Source organism: Miscanthus floridulus, chromosome 5 (genome assembly GCF_019320115.1).
Source record: "Miscanthus floridulus cultivar M001 chromosome 5, ASM1932011v1, whole genome shotgun sequence".
NCBI classification, from domain to species: Eukaryota; Viridiplantae; Streptophyta; class Magnoliopsida; order Poales; family Poaceae; genus Miscanthus; species Miscanthus floridulus.
The window spans coordinates 101,434,474-101,440,473 of record NC_089584.1 but is presented as its reverse complement, the minus strand read 5'-3'; positions in this window follow the sequence as shown (position 1 = coordinate 101,440,473).

Genomic DNA, 6,000 nt, shown 5'->3' with positions numbered 1-6,000 from the left:
TCCGCAGCGCGTTCTAACGAAGTTAGGCAATTTCTATGAGAGTACCATGACACCCATTTCCACCCCGACCTACACCGTTCTTGAGTGCTCGCCTCTATGCAAATCACTAAATAAAAACATGGCACTAGTGTTTAAGAATTTTAATCAGAATTTAAATTCCAATTTAGCATTGTCACACTATTTTCAAACTTGAAAATTGGCCTTGAGTTGAATTTGGTTGAATTTTTAAACGGTCAAAACTTTACCAAACTTCATCAACAACCATTTCACGGCATAGCACACACTTTATACCAAACAATAGAACCAAAACATCATGGCATTATTTAACTATTTTTACATTTTAAAAATCACTAAAAAGTGTACTTTCAGCACAACTTTAAATTTTTGCCGATTCAACGAAAAGGACTTGTCGGGTTCATAAACCCGGGTTCCCTCGCGGACCGACTTCTCCATAGAGGCTCGGCCTAGCAGGCAACATTGCAAATAACATGCAACTCATAGGCTAGCCCAAGTACCTAAACAATAGGCCAGAAGGGCGATCCAATCACCGACTAGAAGGCCTGGCCGAGGAGGAACGATGTCCGTTTCTTTGACTCTAGCCTACGTCTCCGACCGGAGCACTCGCTTCGGTCTTTAGCCCACCTCCAGACGGCCTCTCCGACCGAAAGGCCTAGACAAAGCACTACTTCCGACTTCGACCCACGTCTTCGATCGGGGATGCGCCAAACCCCTGCTCACTGCTCTTCTCGGACTGGCATGGTCAGAGCCAACTAGGACTAACCGATCGGGGATGCCCACTCGGTAAGGATCAGGAAACGGATGGAGAAAGTAAGGCAGGACGCACAAGTCAAACCGCAATACCGGGGTCTGTACCCTATACACCTGTGGAAATAGTACTCTACGACCTCTCTGGCATGTTAGAACCCAAGCAGTGTTGTAGGCGTCGATATTTCCCCTATAGTATTGTGGGCACCATTAACTCCCATACGATAAAGCTCCCCCACATGCCTCTGGGCATCGATAGTGTTGTGGGCGCTGACATTTACCGTACTAGGCGAACATGATAAAACCCCTCACAAACCTCTAGGTATCAACAGTGTGGTGGGTGCCGATGTCTTCCATACCTGAAGAAGACAACATAACCTCCCCACATGCATCTGACATCCAACAGTGTTGTGGGTGCCTACCATCATCCTGTACCCACCAGCATGGGCAACAAGGCTTAGAAGCATACATACTCTCTCCCTCTCACTTGTAAGGCCATCCCCTTCATCAATAAAAGGGGATGCGCTCTCTCCCAAAAAAGTTAGTTAATCCAGGTTCATTAAGCTCTGTCATATTCATCAGATCGATCAAGTTCACTAGTACACAACCACAGAACCGCCAGGTTTGAACCACAAGCACATGCTCGAACACTTAGCTCATAGCGGGGCTCCCGTCACTCTTGGCCCTTCCGATCGGAGTCCGACCGGACCTCTTGTATCCCTCATCTTCCTCCTTCTCGTTTGTAACCCCACTGCAAACTTTGAGCACCTGGGCTCAGGAATAAAGTCACCGACCGACTCAAACTAGACGTAGGGCACATTGCCTGAACTAGTATAAACCCTGTGTCATTGAGTGCTAGGCCACCTCCGATCACAACGTACGGCAAAACTATAAATATTTACTTATTGGTTACTTTCTGCACCGACAGGACTAATTTTAATTTCCTATTTGATTTTTGAGCTGGCAAAAACCCTAGTCAACAACATTTGTTTTCTAAAACCCAAGTTGCGTTTTCACCTACTTGACTTGTACTTCATTTTTTTTAAAAATCACAAACACATGTTCTATATTATTATTGCTTTATATAAATTACTTTTTAAGTCAAACTATTAACTTATCCGTATAACTAGGGATTAGGTTTTTCATTATCGCATTTGATTAAACTAACTCACTATACTTATAGATCTATTTCTCAGGCCATAATTCCAGTGCTTAGTGAGCTCATAACACCCGAGGTGTTACACCTTCCCTGCACTAACGTGGGGTGGTGTACACATAGCCGAAGTTGCAACTGTCATTGGCTCCAAAGAGCCAGCTGGTGTCCTCAAAGAGGCCAAAGCCATGCCACCCAACCGCACCTGGTAGTTAGGTTCCTCCCATGGAGTATCCATGCAGCTCAACTTTTGAGCCAGCTTCTTGCAGCTCTTCTTACCTTTCTGCATCAACAGACGTTAAAGATAAATTATTCACCAATCGCGTTGAGACTAAACGAACATTTTCATAGTGAACAAGTTTATGTGTACCTCCACAAAAGCCTATAGAACACCTGGCCCCTGCCCTCTAGACTCGTGAAGTCAAAACACTGCTTCGTTGGACAACCTTGACAATTGTGTATCCTGGGTACATAAACAAAGTTGGACCGTTTTAGTACACTTAGTAAATGTCAAATGGATAACAATTTGTAGCATTCAAGTATCTTACAACATATCTCTATAGCAGGGCTTTCTGTGGTTGTGTCTCCTCCCTAGTGGCAATGTCGGACACATCTTTAATTACATCTTCCTCTGAGTCGTCGTCAATTGCGTCCTTAGTGTAGGGGGCTTGATATATGTCCTTGTAGACCTGTGAAGCCACCGGAGGTACTCGTCGAAGGTGTGCTAGTTGTGTGGAGGATCTGCATCAACCGGTCGCCACTGCCTTGTCTCCCATAGCTGGATGAACTCATAGTGCTTCACGCGCCAATCCTTGTCCTTGTACCTCTTCCTACGGTCATACCTACAACAAAATGATAGTTCTACCACACACCTCACAATTGTAGCTTTGTTATGAATCAATAATGCACCCATGCAATTCTTGGTTGGTGGAGTAAAGTGATGGTGGGTAGCATGTAATTCTTTCGAACTACATGCAAATCCTGATGGGCAAGTGGATCTCGACCACGTGGAAAAAATAAGAGGGACGTTGCAGCGATACTCATCGGACTCTTGCCTAGTGACTAAACTCATATAGTCTTAGAGCTTCGGAGCATCCCAAGGACACAAAGTCACCTAAACATTTCATAATTGAATTAGCTTGTGATATAGTGTACATCCAACAAGAGCACAAACATATGTAACCAAAGAGAGCATAACCTAGTGCTATGTCAGTACGTCAAGACAGTCTGTGTACTCCCTGTACTTGCGTCGCAGATTCCCTCGAACTAACTCTGCTTCTTGCTAGATGTACAAAGCAGTATGTAGTGTATCCTAACTGTTCCATTCCTACATTGACAAGTGTAAAAATGAATTAGCCAATCATAATTTCATCATATGTAACAGCTTCGAAGTACATACTAAACCAAAGTACTTACAGACAAACCATAAAGAAGGGGCCTCCCAACGGATCATCTTTCCCAACACCAAACCTAGAGTAGGTAGGAGCAACCACCTAGGCTCACGGTCGTCGAGGTGCGACGGCAGGCAACACAAAGCTATCGATACGTCCATGCCAGTTTCACGCCACCCCAGCTGTACGTTGCTATGTTCTCCCACAGCTGGCGTAGTATGTTAAGAAAAATCCAGCTAATGGTGTTGCCCTACGCGTTGGGGAATAGGAAAGCGCCAAGGAAGTGCCAGTGCCATACTCTAGCAAACCTCTCGATCTCAGCATCATTAGCTTATGGGTGCAAGTTCTCGAAGCGCTCTATGTTCCACAACGATGAAACAACGAAAGTTTTCCTAAAATTCACAAAACACAATGAGACACAATGGATTTAGAAAACCAATGTAAGTATTAAATATGGTTCAATTCCTTACTTATTTTTTCTAGCTTCCTTGTCGTCTGGTGGAGCAAAGCCACAGAACTGAGCCACTAGGTCTCTCTAGTGATTGTTGTTAACTCTAGCTATCACTGGAAGTCCCCGTAGCCGAAGCCCAAAGATAGCCTTCACGTCCTACATGGTGATGGTCATCTCGCCACAAGGTAGGTGGAATGTGTGGGTCTTAGGCCTCCATCTGTGAGGTTGCATTACAAAAACAGAACGAGTGTTAGTTACATCAAATTCATTTTAACAATGTTTACGAAGAATAGAGGGACTCACACCTATCTATAGCTACAGTGAGAAGTGTGGGGTCAAGGGCCGAAAGACCATAGTTCACAACCCGGACAAGCTTGAAGATGCCGGCACGCCATATGTACAACGCGTAACGCTTATCCCACTAGTGCGCCCTATTGTGCATCCGTGGCCTCAAAGGAGTCAAGACCACCTCTACGTCGCTGTCGGTCAACACGTGAGATCGATGTTCATCATCGTAGGCCACCTCAAGAAGGGGGGTACAACGGATGCTAATTGCCCGAGCTATCCTAGTTCAAATTAATAAACAAAGGGTTAGAACAAACATTATGAATAATACAATATTGAAATTAACATTAAGTAGCATTGCAAAATTAAAACTACATGCTATGCAACATGGACAAAATATGAAAGATCATGTACATTTTGAAAGTAACATTAACAAGCATATCAAGCAACTTCACTAGGAAAAAAGCAAGTTCTATGTATGGACATGCTGCCCTCATCTTCTATGCCTGCTAGCCTTGTGACCAGGTTCTTTGCAAATGGAGCAAAGATTCTTGCCAAGGGTCTTGTTGAAGTCTCCCCCTCTGTACATGTCTTCGTCGTATCCTCTCATAGCATCCATGTCCCCCTTGAGTCACTTCTTCTTTCTACTACCCTTCCCTACCTTCATTAGGTCTGGATTTGGCACGTAGTCATAACCATGATAAGAGGGACACTGTGTTGGGTCAAGGACGGCTTGAAACTCCTCTCCCAAATACTAAGGGTGTTCGAATGGAGATACAAGGGTGACATATATGGCAGACCCTCGAAGTCATATCCACGGACCCTATAGACCATGATCATGTAAGAGCAAGGGGCATGCATGATCTGAGGGACGTTGCAACTGCACTCTACTTTATCAAGATCAACTCAGTAGTTCCGTCCACCATAACGTTCGCCACCCAAGCTTGTGCCACCCTTCTCCCATATGCTAAAGACATGTCGGTGAGGTCCATATGGCTCGACGGTGTGCTGCTTGGCCAATTCCTCGGCCTCCTTCAAATGCTCTGTTTTAGCCTTTCCAAATCACCCATGCTCAGCTATATTCCTCTACGCAAGTTCTCGCCTCTTGACAAAATATTCGTTGCACTTTTGAAACGAGAACTCAACAATTCCAAACACAGGCAACGATCGATCTCCTTTGAATACATGGTTGAAAGACTCTGACGAGTTGGTGGTCATGATGCCATACCTGAAACTAGCCTCATCATATGCTAATGCCCACTTAGCCTTCATGTTCCATCTCTGCCTCTAACCAGGCCTTGCCCGCTTCGTTTAGCATCTTGTCTAGTTCTCTCTTTGTCTCCTTAAACTGGTGCTCTATACGTACACAACATAGAGTCTTTACCTTGTCACAAACCTCCTTCTTCCTCTGATGTTGCTATAAATTAGCGGCAAAATGTCACATGCACCATCTATACACTAGAGGCGGCAACCCATCGATATGTTCATCTATAGCATTAAGAAGCCCTGCGTGATGGTCCGAGATCAAACATATAGTGCGAGATGGGCCAAGCACTTATACACGTAGAAGCCGCATGAACCATGACCATGATTCATTGTTCTCTCCCTCTGCCAAAGCAAAAGCCATGAGTACTATTTGGTCCTCTAGATCAACTGTAGCAGCCATCATCAATGTGCCCCTATACTTTTTGGTCAGGAAAGTGCCATTAACAAGTACAAATGGCCAACAAAATTAGAATGCATGTTCCATCTGCGCGAATGACCAGAACACATGATGCAGGACATGCCTCAACGGGTACTCGAAATACATCCCTCCGATGTCTACAAACTATTTTAAGCTAGTGTTGTAGTAATGCATTGCACATAATATTCAGGGAACCCTATTGTATGCTTTCTCCCAACTACCCCGACGAATCACCAGGGCAATTTGCTTAGAATGCCAAACCTTTTCGTAC